The sequence below is a fragment of the Hemitrygon akajei genome, chromosome 14, assembly GCF_048418815.1.
Source record: "Hemitrygon akajei chromosome 14, sHemAka1.3, whole genome shotgun sequence".
Taxonomy (NCBI): domain Eukaryota; kingdom Metazoa; phylum Chordata; class Chondrichthyes; order Myliobatiformes; family Dasyatidae; genus Hemitrygon; species Hemitrygon akajei.
This window is the reverse complement of record NC_133137.1, coordinates 99668021-99683610: the sequence shown is the minus strand read 5'-3', so window position 1 is coordinate 99683610 and position 15590 is coordinate 99668021.

The window sequence follows — 15590 nt, the reverse complement described above, 5'->3', positions numbered from 1 at the left end:
TTTATGTTACATCTGTGTGAAAAATGTTTGCCGAGCTCCTTCCAAAAGCCTTAGCTCTAATTTAAAGACTTTGTCCTGTCATTCTTAATTTGCCCACCAGGTGAAGTCACTGCTAATCCTTTGAAACCAAGCTTTAACAGTATTTATTTACTTACATTAGTTATTTGGAGGTACAGTGTGCAACAGGGCCTTTTGGCCCAAAGATTGTGCTGCTTAGCAACCCACCAATTTAACCTTAGCCTAACCACGGGACAATTTACAATGACTAATTAACCTACTAACCAGTACATCTTTACTTCGTGAGGAAATCAGAGCACTCAGAGGAAACTCACGCACACACGGGGAATGAACGTCTTGGTTAGATCACCCCACAACATTCTAAAGTCAAGGGGGAAAAGAAACAACCACAGCTTTCTGCTCTTTTGAATGTGCAGTGTGCCTCCGCTGAAGCTGATAGTCTCCCAAATCAAAATGTGGTGCTCCTGATGGGACCTAACCACAAGAAAGCATCAACCTCTCCCCAATGTGGGTAGTTGTTTTTGTCTGACCCTTTTCTTGCGTTAGTAAAATATTTTATTTAGGGATACAGCACTGCGACAGGCCCTTCCAGCCAAAGAGCCTGTGCTGCTCAATTACACCTACGTGACCAATTCACCTACTAACCTGAAAGTCTTTGGAATGTGCGAGCACCCGGAGGAAACACATGCAGTTGCAGGGAAAATGCGGCAGGACCTGAACCCAGGTCACTGGTGCTGCAAAGTGTTATGCTAACTGTGCCGCTGAATGCTTGCCAATTCAGCTGCTGAAGAAGCCTGTCACTGCTTAGTCACTCCTGGTGGAGAGCTCCTAATTAGACACAGCCCGGAGTCATTTAAAGGCTAATGGTTAAGGGCTGATTGGCAGATGCTTGTAAATCCATAGTTGTTGCCCTTGAGACAAGGTCAGGTTTACAAAGGTCATTGGAAAGCCACCAGGAAATTACCAGCTTCTCTCCTCACCCACTCCCACCACAGTCCTTTCTCCTCAACCTCCATATTCTGCTATTTGTTTTATGTGTGATACATTGAATTAAGCCATATAAAGTCCAATAGCCTTGCTCCTAAGATTCATGTACGTATTTGGAGTTTACAAGAAGGGTTGAAGTGCAATATTTACCCATGCAGTGCACTCAGATTGCAATTCTGATACTGTGCTATGACCCAGGGGCAAATTTCAATAAGAGGTAGAGGAAAGCAGCTGTTTCAGAGGACCAGGGTGGCCACAGTAGCATAGTGCTTAGAGCAATGTTTTAGAGCACCAGCGGGGTTCAATTCCTGTTGTTTTCTGTAAGAGTCTGTACGTTTTCCCTGCATGTACGTGACTGCATGATTTTCCTCCAGTTGCTCCACTTTCCTTCCACATTCCAAAGATGTACCATTAGGTTTAGTAAGTTGTCAGCCTGCTATGTTGGCGTGGCACCACTTGCAGGCTGCCCCCAGCCAGCCACAGATTCACCTTCCGTACCTGTGCTCTTGAGAGTCTAGTTCACCAAATCCCCCGGGAGACTGCAAGAGCACCAGATTGCAGATGAAGCTGGCAATCTTTGAACACTCATGGGAGGTGGCCTGAAGTTAACCATGCCTAAAGATATACTGTCAACCACATGTTCTGTTCCGGGGCAGTGGAATGGTAAACAGAACTGCACCAGCATCTCAAGTTCAATCCTTACTTCTAGTATTGAGACCACATTATTTCCTCCAAGTGCTCCAACATCCCAAAAAATGTGCAGGTTTTTACATTAATTGTCCACTCTAAATTGCCCCTAGCATGTTGGTGAGTAATAGAACCAGGAGAATTTAGACCATAAGACCACAACCCCAAAGACATAGGACCAGAATTAGGCCATCAGCTTGTAGAGCCTGCTCTGCCATTCTATCATGGCTGATTTATCTTCCCTCTCAATCCCTTTCCCCTGCCTTCTCCTGGTAACACTAATTACATACCTATCAGTCTCCACTTTACCCAGCGACTTGGCCTCCATAGCCATCTGTGGCAATGAATTCCACCGATTCACCACCCCTCTGGCTAATGAAATTCCTCCTTATCTCTGCTCCAAAGGGTCACTCTTCTGTTCTGAGGCTGTGCTCTCTGGTCCTAAAAACTCGCACTATTCAAAACATACTCTTGCATGTCCACTCTATCTAGGTCTTTCAATATTCAATGAGCAAACACGAGGAAATCTGCAGATGCTGGAAATTCAAACAACACACACAAAATGCTGGTGGAACACAGTCCTAACGAAGGGTCTCGGCCCAAAACGTCGACAGTGCTTCCCCTTATAGATGCTGCCTGGCCTGCTGTGTTCCACCAGCATTTTGTGTGTGTTCTTTCAATATTCAGAAGGTTTCACTGAAATCCCCTCCTCATTCTTCTGAACTCTGGCAAGTACAAACTCAGCGCCATCAAACACTCATACAGTAATCCAAATAAAGAAAAAATCGTGCAAACTATATAAAAGTGAACAAACAGCAGACAGAACATTAACCCAGAGTCCCCAGCAGGGGAGCCAGTTCAGCTGAGGCAGGTGGAGCTGGCCCAGGAGCATGAGAGCTGCAGGCCATAGTTATGGAAGCAGTTCAGTGCTGAGGCGAGTGGAGCCAGGCCAGGAGCCCAATTAAAGTATGAGCAGTGTATTCATTCCTGGATCCTTCTCAAAAACCTCCTCCGGACCCTTCCCAATATAGTCTGATAAAGCCTCACCATTTCATCCTTATTTTCATACTCTAGTCCTCTCGGTACAAATGCTTACTTTGTATTTGTCTACCTTATTGCATAGGAGTACATGGGAATGCGCAGTGTAGCATTCGTGTAAATGAATCGTTATGGGTAAGAGTGAATCATTATGGATAGAGTGACCATGATGGGCGAAAAGGCCCGATTCGGAGCCATAAGCCACTATGACATATTCTCTGGGTAGTTATCTAACGGGGGAAGGGCGAGACAGGGTTAATTATATAAAATGAGATGAGGCCAATGAAAATTTGGGGTGGCACAGTAGCGTAGCTGTTAGTAAAGCACTGTACAGTGCACCAGTTGTAAGATTGATGTTCAATTCCCGTGGCTGTCTGTAATGTGTGGGTTTCCTCCAGGTGTTTGGATCTCTCCCACATTCCAAAGACTTATGAATTAGAGTTAGTAAATTGTGGGCACACTATGTTGGCCCTGGAAACATGGCAACAATCACGGGCTGGCCCCAGCACGTCCCCAATGCAAGCAATGCATCCAGCTGTACGTGTCGATGTTTTGATGCATATATGACAAATAAAGCTAATCTTTGAAAATTTCTCTCTCTAGTGTTACTTACAAAAGGGGTAATGATTGCTCTAAGGTTGCTGCCTGTTGTGTGATCGACTCCTGTCAGTAGAATCTTCCAAAGTTAAAATCAAAGAGAGATTTCAAATAACTGGCCCTGGCTGTTGAACTTCCAGTCTTTCTGCAGAAATAAATGGATGGAAACTGTTCTCTGGCAAACAGTAGAGGCAGATTTAAGATAGTTAGCAAAACTGGAAAGAAAGTGCTTACATTCAGGAATGCACTCCCTGGAAACAGATTAAATGGTAATTCTCAAAAGGGAATTCAATAAATATCTGAAGTGGAGAAATTTGCTGAGCTGGAGAAAGCAAGGGGAAGATGTCATCGTTTTATTCCTTCACTGAGCTGGTAGAGGTGTGATGGCCTAAACGGTGATGTATGATTCAATGAAATCTTTATGTCTCTCCAAGTGGAAGGGCCCAATTGTAACTGCAGGAGGAACTGGGCAAAATCAAGATAAAAAAGTGACTGCAGTAAGGTCTGCTGTTATGAATTATTCATTAGAAAAATGAATATTGTTTGAAAGTGCTCACGGAAATAAGAGTCCTGCAATCCCATAATGTAACACTCTCCCCATAAACATAACCACAATGGTTAACACAGGAAAGAAGGATAGGTAAAATGAGGGATTGATATGTACAATGTCCCCTTCAGATGGCTATCGTAAGTCTCCAGGCTGACAACAGAATACTTAAACTTCCTGTAAGGCCATAAGACATTGGAGCAGAATTAAATCTGCTCCACCATTCTACCATGGTTGATTTATTATTCCCTCAATTTCATCCTCTTGCCTTCCCTGCATAACCAATGACACCCTTACTAATCAATCTCCTAATCAAATACACCCAATGACTTGGCCACTACAGTGGATCAGCCTTTCCAATGAGAAGCGTAAAACAAAGGCCCATTGAACTCTGAAGGCAAAATCAAAATCACTCAGATGATGGAAATCTGAAATAAAGACTGAAAATGCCGAAGGAACTCAGCGGGTCGATTTGCATGGGAGAAAATCAGAACTGAGGTTGGTAGTTCTTTCATATACACCTAAATGAAACAGCGTTCCTCTGGAGTCAAGATAAAAAAACACAGCAAATACAGTCACACACAGGACACAGCACATATAGTTATGATAGCACATGCAGTCACAAAAAATAATATTAGCACAAATTAGATCAAATATGATGGCAGAATATAGTATTAATGGTAAGACTCTTGGCAGTGTGGACGATCAGAGGGATCTTGGGGTACGAGTCCATAGGACGCTCAAAGCAGCTGCGCAGGTTGACTCTGTGGTTAAGAAGACGTACGGTGTGTTGGCCTTCAGCAATCATGGAATTGAATTTAAGAGCTGAGAGGTAATGTTGCAGTTATATAGGACCTTGGTCAGACCCCACGGAGTGCTGTGCTCAGTTCTGGTCGCCTCACTACAGGAAGGATGTGGAAGCCATAGACAGGATGCAGAGGAGATTTACAAGGATGTTGCCTGGATTGGGGAGCATGCCTTATGAGAATAGGTTGAGTGAACTCGGCCTTTTCTCCTTGGAGTGAAGAAGGATGAGAGGTGAGCTGATAGAGGTGTATAGGATGATGAGAGGCATTGATCGTATGGATAGTCAGAGGCTTTTTCCCAGGGCTGAAATAGTTGCCACAAGAGGACACAGGTTTAAGGTGCTGGGGAGTAGGTACAGAGGAGATGTCAGGGGTAAATCTTTTACTCAGAGAGTGGCGAGTGCGTGGAATGGGCTGCCAGCAACGGTGGTGGAGGCAGATACGATAGGGTCTTTTAAGAGACTTTTAGATAGGTACATGGAGCTTAGAAAAATAGAGGGCTATGGGTAAGCTTAGTAATTTCTAAGGAAGGGACGTGTTTGGCACAACTTTGTGGGCCGAAGGGCCTGTATTGTGCTGTAGGTTTTCTATGTTTCTAAATTGCTAAGTGTTTCTAAATAGACATTGAAATCCATGAACACCACCTCACTACCTTTTTATTTCTATTTTTGCACCAATTGAATTATTTGATTATATATATAATGTAATTCAGATTTTTTCTATGATTAAATTGTACTGCTACTACAAAGACAACAAATTTCACGACATATGCCAGTGATATTAAACCTGATTCTGATTGTGAGGTTCTGAAATGCAAATACACTGTTGCATTATAAAGCACAGTGAATGCTATTCTCTCACCTCTAATGTATTTTTTAGGAGGAAGGCAACGGTCTTGCTGATAAATCAGTAAGCTGGTAGTGCAAAAAAGCGCATCGCAAAAACCAAACGTACACTTTGTGGGTTTCCTTTGGACCTAGTTGCTATCAGGAGTAATTAGAATGAAATCCTCCCTCTCCCCACACACAATACTCCAATTCTCCAGGGCGACTGTCACTGGATGATGGAGCAGAGGATGAAAGGAGAAGTGCGGAAGCTAAATTACTGCCTCCTGTCAATCTCTGTACAATGTACAGATTGAGAGGCAGTTTTGAACTACATGCCCCTGAGCTGAACTGTTAATATAAGGTGGCATGATATATTAAATACAATAAGGGCCAATATGTCCAACACCTGTCTCTATGATAACACTAAGGTGTAGCCAAAGTCAGGAAAATAAATGGCACGGGCTAAGATTATGGGAATACTGCAATTTTATATGGATACCCATTCAGTGTGGCTTCAAACCACAATTGTACAGCAAAGGTCAAGTTACACTCAGTCTCTTTTACATCTGTTCCCTTACTTTATGTCAAGACAAAAAAAACACCAGTGATAAAAATAAATCTTTAAAAAAGGACTTATTACTGAAGACAGCTATGCAGTGCATAGGCCTGTCATCACTAATGCTCCTGACAGAACTGCAAAGTTGCCAAGTAAAATGGAAAAATGTAAATGATACTTTTAATACGTGTGCAAGTTAACATGTTAGTTAGGGAGCTGGACCTCAAAGCCAAGTACAAACTTGTAAAAAGGGCGATGAAGGTAAGGAAAGACCTTAGGAATCCTTCTGTATTTGTGAATGTCATTGCTTGTCTATATAAGACTAAAAGATATAGGAGCAGAATTAGGCCATTCAGAGTCTGCTCTGCCATCCCATCATGGCTGATTTATTATCCCTCTCAACTCCATTCTCCTTCCTTCTCCTCATAACCTTCAACACCATTACCAATCAAGAACTTACCAATCTTTGGTTTAATAGACCCAAATGACTTGGCCTCCACAGCCAGTCATGGCAATGAATTCCACAGATTCACTACTTCTGGCTAAAGAAATTTCTCCTCAACTCTGTTGTAAAGGTACACCCTTGAATTCTAAATCTGTGCCCTCTGATTGTATGCTCTCCCACTATAGGACACATCTTCTCCATGTCAATTCTACCTAGGCCTTTCAATATTTGATAGGTTTTGAATCTGCAAAGGCATGTCTGTATCTGTTTCTATAATGCTGAGGTTTTATAAAGCAATGGTGAGACCTTTCTTGGAGCAATGTGAGCAGTATTGGGCCCCTTATCTAAGAAAGGATGTACTGAAACTGGAGAGAGTGCAAAGAAGTTTCACAAAAATTATTCCAGGATTGAACAGCTTGTCATACAAAGAGTGTTTGATGGCTCTGGGCCTGTATTTGCTGGAACTCAGAGGAATGAGGGGTGACCTCATTGAAACCTATTGAATGTCAAAAAGGCCTCAATAGAGTGGATGTGGAGAGGATGTTTCCTCTGGAGGGAGTGTCCAGAGGAGACAGCCTCAGAATAGAAGGGCATCCTTTTAGAACAAGGAAGAGGAGGAATTTCATTAACTAGAGGACGGTAAATCTGTAGAATTTTTTGCCACAGGTGGTTGTGGAGGTCAAGTCTTTACGAATATTTAAGGCAGAGGTTGATAGATTCTTGATTGGTCAGGGCATGAAGGGATACGGGGAGAAGGCAGGAGATTGGGGCTGAGAGGGAAATGGATTAGACGTGGTGAAATGACAGAGCAGACTCAATTGGCCAAATGGCCTAATTCTGCTCCTTATCTTATGGTCTAATATGCATGTGCAGAAATCTCCATCTGTGCACCTGTGTGTATTCTATATCCCTAACCTGTATGTATTGTTTGGTTATACATAAAGAGAGTGAGTCAATGGCAGCACATGGATCTACCCCTGGGGATGCCACTGATGTCCATGATTACAGGTACGTCCCCGACTGTGTCTAAGCACGAGCACTCAGTGTATGCTTAACATATAATCATGAACACAAGAGATTCTGCAGGTGCAGGAAATCTTGAGCAATGCACACACAAAGTGCTGGAGGAACTCAGCAAGCCAAGCAGCATCTATGGAGGGAAATAAACAGCCAATGTTTCATCAGAATCCTGATGAAGGGTCTCGGCCCAAAGTGTCAACTGTTTATTCCCCTCTAAGGATGCTGCCTGACTTATTGAGATCCTCCAGTGTTTTGTGCACTGTGCTGTGTATGTGTATTTGTCAGTGTGAGTGTATGTGTTTGTCTACATGTGAGCAAGACTATTGTGTGTGTGTGTGTGTGTGTGTGTGTGTGTGTGTGTGTGTGTGTGTGTGTGTGTGTATCTCTGTACAGTGTATGTGTGAGTGTGATAATGTACTATGTGAGATTGTGCAGTCAGTGCGTGTATATGTGATAATATTGAGTTTGAAACTGTGTTCTGTCCACCTTCTTTACTACAACACAGAGGCCATTAAGTGCATGCTGACTCTCAGCGGAGCAATCCCACCAGTCCAATTCCCACTCTCCTTATTTTCCCTGTAGCCCAGCAACTTATTTTGTCATGACACTATTTCACCTCGGGCATTGAAGTTCAGCTCCTGCCGCTGTCTGTAAGGAGCTTGTACGTTCTCCCATGACCATGTGGGTTTCCTCTGGGAGCTCCAGTTTCCTCCCCCAGTCCATAGGCATACCAATTGGGAGATTAATAGGCCGTTATAAATTTTCCTGCGATTAGGCTCACGTTAAATAGGTCGATTGCTGGGTGGCCTGGCTCGTTGTGCTGGAAGGGCCCGTTCCAAGCTGTATCTCTAAATGAATAATATAAAATACATTATTCACCCTCACATAACAAGAATTTGTGTCCCTTTACTGCACTAATGCAAATTTACCAATTAGCTGTTAAACCTACCAACATATCTGGGAGCTGGGCACACAGAGGAAATCCATTCGTCACAAGGAGAACATGCACACAGGGAGCAGCATAGGCCAGAATCGATCAGGACCAGCTGTGAGCTGTGGGAGGGAAGGAAGAGGGGTTGTGCTAAGTTCTCTATGTGTATGTGTGTCTTGTTTTACAGATACAGCACAGGAACAAGCCAATGAGCCTGAGCTGCCCAATTACACCCATAAGACCAATTAACCTACAAACCACTTTGGAATGTGGCAGGAAACCAAAGCACCCGGAGGAAACCTTATCACGGGGAGAATGTAGAAACTACTTACAGTCAACAGCAGAATTAAACCTGGGTCTCTGCTACTGTAATAGCATTACACTAACCTCTAGGTCACCATACCACCCCCATTGAAAGCAAAACAAAGTATGTTAAAGTATTCTGTTCCTATGCGTACATTTGTAAGTGTGTGACTCTATACTATAAATATCTATGTAATAGTACAACAGTAACAGTAGTAGCAATAGTACAATAGTAACAGTACCTATGGTCGACCACGACCGACGGAGGCCACATGTAGCACAACTGGTGTGAGAGCACATGTATGTGATAGTGTACCTTGTGTGCACGTGTGTAAATTAGTGATAGCATGCTGCTGCCAGATACATGTGTGATAGTGTACTGTGTCTATGTGAGTGTATAAAAAGTGTGACTGTGTGATAGTGTACTAGGTATCAGTGTCTGATAGTGCACTGTGTTTGAGCTTGTGTAGCTGTGGGTATGTGATAGTACTGTCTGTGAACTTCTCTGTCCACGTGCTGGCAAAAAGGTTTTGGGTCAAGTGCTAGCAAATAGGACTAGCTTGGACGGGCATCTGGATCAGCATGGGCCAGTTGGGCCAAATGGCCAGTTTCCATGCCATATAAATTTGTGACTTTATTGATTTCTGTAACTGTCGTATGATAACGTACCTAATGAAGAGGCTACTGAGTGTATGTTCATGGTGTCCTGCCTCAACCACTTCAATGTTCGATGCGTTGTGCGTTCGAAGATGCTCTTTTGCACACCACTGTTGTAGTGTGTGGTTATTTCAGTTACTGTCACTTCCTCTCAGCTAGAACCTATCTGACTATTCCCCTCTTTTCAACTAGACATTTTCACCCCCAGAATCGCTACTCACTGGCTGTTTTTTTAAATTATTTTTGCACTGTTCCCTGTAAAATCTGGGGACTGTTGTCCATGAAAATCCCAGTAGAAACACTTTCTGAGATATTCAAACCACCCCATTTGTCACCAATAATCATTTCACAGTCAAAATCACTTAGATCACCTTTCCTTCCTATTCAGGTATTTGGTCTGAACAACAACTGAACCTCTTGACCATGCCGCATGCTTTTACACATCGGGTTGCTGTCACATGATTGGCTGATTAGATGTTGGCATTAACAAGCAGGTGTACAATTGTACCTAATAAAGTGGCCACAGAGTAATGCATACAATAGCATTGTATGTGTATGATAGCGCACGGTGTGTGTGTGAAATAGTATATTATGTGTCTGTCTGTGTGTTAATGTTTTTATGTCATCACAAATTGTGTGTGCTTTATTAATAGTGTACTCTCTGCGTGGAACTGCCCCAATGCAATGGCTTTTCCACTTTAAAAACTCTCCCACACAGGTTTTGCTTTCATTGTTGTATGTGGCAGATAACCAAACAATCAATCAATCTTTGCATGTCTCAGTGTCTATGTATGTTAAGTCTGCAAGAAAAAAGCCAACACAGAGAGTCTTTGATTTTATTTGAAGTGCAGGGCAAGTGGCCCCTTGAGCAATGTGCTACTACAATGTAGAAGAACTAGCCACAATCAAGTGGAGAAGTTACTGCTCTGTAAGGTAGACCACAGAGGAAATAATCAGAGACAGCGGAGTTACTGACTTCCAAAATAGAAGCGGTGGTTGTGGAGGGAGTGATGTGGAGTATGAACTCTGCAGAGAGCCTGATTCCGGGTCTCACTGGAAGTGTTCAAACAGATTCACTAAAGCTTGCTAAACAGAGCTTTGCTGCCATTGTTGTATTTCTGTGGGGAATATCTCTACAGGTACATCCATTATGTTAACTGCTTCCCCATGTGAACTTGGGAGAGATTTCAGATCAAAAGCCTAACAAGAGATAAAAAAAAAACCTGCTCCCTGCATTTTCAGAATTTATACAAAAATATTCAAAACCAAAACAGCGATGGACCTGCAGGATTCAACTGGTGATTCAGGGGCTGGAGGACCTGACCATTGCCTGATGAATTCCTGTGAAATTGTAACTGATAAAACAGGCATTCTGAGTAGGTCAGCTCCATCATAAAATGTGCTCAAATGACAAAAGGTTTCAGACTTCCAGACTTTTAAAGGTAAGAATAAATCTTCTGTTCCATCACACCCACGTTGTACAATGCCTCACACTCATCGACAGTGTGCTCACATACCTACATACAGCACCTCTTCACATACGCACACAGACAAAGGACACTACCACATATTTAGTATGTTATCACACAGATAAAGGCACTGGTTTTGTGGTTGTCCTGTGTTTTGCTGTTGTTGGTGCTTGCATTTTTTTGCGGAATATTGTGGGCATCATGATGTACGTTGGAGCTGGAATGCGTGGTGACACTTGTGGGCTGCCCCAGGCACGTCCTTTCGTGTGTTGGCTGTTAACACAAACGTCGCACTTCACCGTGTGCTTCCATGCGCATTTGATGAATAAATCTGAATATGAGTCCTAATCTCCGAAGCAGCCAACAGCAGTGCCTGATCCCAGCATGGATAGGAGGGCTGACTTGTTGGACTCACTTTCAAGGACTCTTCATCTCATGTTCTCAATATTTACTGTTGATTTATTAATTATTATTATTATTATTTCTTTCTTTTTGCATTTGCAGTTTGTTATCTTTTGCACGCTGTTTGTATACCCAGTTGGTGCAGTCTTTCACTGAATCTGTTATAGCATATTCAGACTTTGGAGAAACAGGTTCCCAATCCTATGTTAATTCTATTTGCATTTTCTGGACTCCAAAAGTTAGGCTCTTGCCTGTGTTGGCATGTCCGACACTTATGATCAGCATCTTTGTTGACCCCTTTTAAATATTAAAATTCCCTTGATCCAAATATATTCTGAATTAAGGCAAGTGAAAGGAAGCAGCTGGTTATTGGAATAAATTTTCCTGTGATTCAGGACCTATGACTCACTTGTGCCACTTTGAGCCGTGAGTTACTAGGCCCCGTGTCATTTACTGAAGCCTTTCTCAGTAAATTATTGAGAAAAGGCCGACATCAGCATGTGAATAAATGGTGTTGCTGAGAATCATATTGTGGGAGCGAATTGTCACTGGGCACATCTGTTAAAGAAAGTCCTATACCATGTGTTGCATACTTTATGTGCTGAGAGGATGAGAGATTGAAGGTTGGTGTTTAATTTATGCCACACTGCAAACTCCTGATCACTGAGCACAACTACAAGGAGCACTGCCACAAGAAAGCAGCATCCATCTTCAAGGACACCTACCAACCAGGCCATGCTCTCTTCTTGTTACTACCATCAGACAGGAGGTACAGAAGCCTTAAGTCCCACACTACCTGGTTCAGGAACACTTATTACCCTTTAACCATCAGGCTTCTGAGCCAAAGTTCAAAGAACATTTATTATCAAAGTATGTAGATAGCCAAAAACAAGAAACCCAAAAGAACTGATAAAAAAGACCAACAAACACCCAATGTGCAGAAAGAGAGAAAAAAACACAAATCTTGCAAACAATAAAAGCAAGCAGCAGCATTCATAACAAAAGTGAGGTGAGTCCATAGACCTGAAGCTCAGAGCAGCTGGAATAGGCCTACAGCCATAGACTCAGGCTCAGTTCATCACACAGCCGAGCAAAACATCGCAGAGTTCGCAGACATGAAGCTTGAAGCAGGGTCACAGCCTCAGTGAAGCCTTGATAGATTCACTCACTGCAATACTGAACTGATTCCACAGCCTACAGGCTCTCTTTCAAGGACTCTACAACTCACGTTCTCGGTATTATTTACATATTTACTTCCATTATTTTTTGCACAATTTGTCTTCTTTTGCATTCAGTTGTTTGACACTCCTTGTTATTTAAAGTTTCTCATAAATTTTATTATATTACTTTTTGCAAGAAGATGAATCTCAGGGTAGTATATAGTGACATGTATGTATATTGATAATAAATTCAGTTTGAACTTTGAAGATTAAAACAACTCAGCATTCAAAGCACAATCTCTTTACTCCAGTATGGGTTCCCTTGCAAATTAGATTCATTTCTACTAAATATATGCAATTAGTGCTAGCAAACATTGTTGAACCTCTTAACTGGGATCTCTACGATCATTCTATTCAAACCTATTTATTTCTTCAAACATCTTTGATAAATTATGTTATTCACTTTTGTAGATATTCCAGGTAGCTGAAGTTTTCATTGCCCATCTCAGCCTTGGGGAAGATGCTAGTGAACTGCTGCAGTCTCTTTGGTGAATGCAGTCACTCAGTTGTAGGGTTCAACAGCTTGCAAGCCCACCATACACTCCTACTCTGTGTCTAATTCTCCTGCCAAATTAGTTTGCACACACCCTGATAATGGTAACAAGCAGCCTTCAAGGAATTTGAACCCTTTCCAGTTCAGGTCTAATCTATTCAGTTTATGCTGGTCTTGCCCACCTCAGGAACAGGTCAATAGTTCAGTCATCTAAGTCCATCCAACTCGAGCCATCACTTTCAATGCACATTCACCCGGATAGTCCTCCTTTTCCTACATTCACCATCAAGACTCTACAGCACATGTAGAGGCCCTTCGGCTCAATCAGTCCATGCTAGCCATGATGCCCATCCAGCTAGTGCCAGTTTCCTGCATTCAGCCCATATCCTTCCAAGCCCCACCCTTCCATGTTCCTAGTCAATTGTTTCTTAAATGATACTATTGTACCTAGCACAAGCACTTGCTCTGGCAGCTTATTCTGTAAACTCACCACCTTCTGCATGAAAAAGCTGCCCCCCAAGTCCCTTTTAAATCTTTTCTCTCTCTCACCTGAAATCTATGGCCCCTAGTTTTGGACTCCCCAATACTGCTAACATCAATCTTATCTGTGCCTCCCTTGATTTTAATAAGGTTACCCCTTATTCTACAACACTCCAAGGAATAAATACCTAGCCCAGCACACCTCTCCTGGTAACGTCCTTGTCAATTTTTACTGCGCCCTTTCCAGTTTAACCACACCTTTCCTAGAACAAGGTGACTAAAAATTTACACTGTTCTCCAGGAAAAAAACTGGAATTCTTTTGTGGCCTCAACAATGAATAACACAACTGCAACATAATGTTCCAACTCAACACCCTGACTGATGAAGGCCAGCAAGTTAAATGCCTTTTTCACTGCTCTCTGTACCTGTGATACTGAGTCCTATCATTCCTAGTATAAGTTCTTCATTAGTTTCACTTTCAAAACTGGGTCATCTGCAAAGTGAAGGGTTAGTTTACTTGCTGGTTGAAAGCTGCTTCCACCATGCCCGCCGTTGATTGGCCCTTTCAAAGGACGCAGCAGCTGTTTCCCATTGGTTGCCTTGTGTTGGGATTTGGGGGCCACAGGAGTATAAGGATAGCATGTGCGAGAGAGTGGCTGGCTTTTCCTTTGTCTCCAGGGGCTGACCTTCACACTGGGGTCACGATCAGTGCTGGAGGTTCATTGGGAAAGTGAGCTGCAGATACAGTATAGGAGGGCCCACACACAGAATTCTTAGATAAGTATCTATTGAATGTTTGGTTTTGCAGTTGTGTAAGTTGAGGAGTCTTAACGAAGTGCCTGCTGAGTTTGAAGTATTTACTGAATATTTCGTGTCATAGTTTCTGTAAATAAGGGTTGAATGTTTTACTGTTTGTAAATAAATGGTTAATGCGCTAATCTGTAACCAGTGTCTTTGGTCTCCCTTACCAAACTCACCAGTATTGACATCTATTTGTCACTCATTAGCCAACTTCCCTAATTAATCAGGTTCCACCTATAATCTACGATAACCTTCTTCACTATCAAGAATAGCTCCTAAATCTATGTCATCCACAAACTCGCTGATCAGGCCTTATATCCAAATTATGATGGAATGGAAAGGGTTGCAGAAAGTGATGGACACAGACCAGTCCATGGCAGGTGAAGTCCTCCCCACCACTGAATACACTTACATGGGGTACTACCACAAGAAAGCAGCATTCATCATCAAAGACCTCCACCATCAGGTCAAGCCCTCTTTTCATTACTACCATTGGGCAGGAGGTACAGAAGCTTTAGATCCCACACCACCAGCTATTAACTTGAAACCTCTTGCTCCTGAACCAGTGTGGATAACTTCACTCACCACTGCACCAAACTGATTCTATAATCTATTGACTCACTATCAAGGACTCTTTACCTCCACACCTCAGTATTATGATTTTATTTGCTCAGTTTGTCTTCTTTTGCACATTGGTTGTTAGTCAGTCTTTGATTAGGTATAGTTTATTGTAAATTCTAGTGTGTTTTTTCCCTCTCAACGCCTGCACTAAAATAAATCTTTAGGTTGTATGCGGTAACATATACGTACATTGATAATATATTTACTTTGAACTTTGAATATTGAGATCAGCAGCAGTGAATCTGCTTGGCAACCACCAAGAAAGACCTGAGTCAGGTACCCAGAGAAGATCAACTCTTGGCCAAATTCATTAGGGGTGTGTAATAGCTGAATACAAACCGGGGGCTTTGGAAGGTATGAAAGTAAATTAGAGTTTAGATTTTAAAACAGAAGAGGCTCCATGGGAGTGTAGTGGTTAGTGCGACACTATTACAGCTTGGGGGGTCGGAGTTCAATTCCAGCGCTGTCTTAAGAAGCTTGTACCTTCTTCCTGTGACCGCATGTGTTTCCTCCAGGTGCTCTGGCTTTCTCCCACTGTCCAAAGATGTACCAGTTAGTAGGTCATTGTAAGTTGTCCTATGAAAGGCTAGGGTTAAATAGGTGGGTTGCTGGGGTGGGCTGCAAGTGCCTGCTCCGCATGGAATCTCTAAATAAATGAGTAGATTATGAAACGAAAGAGTTAAT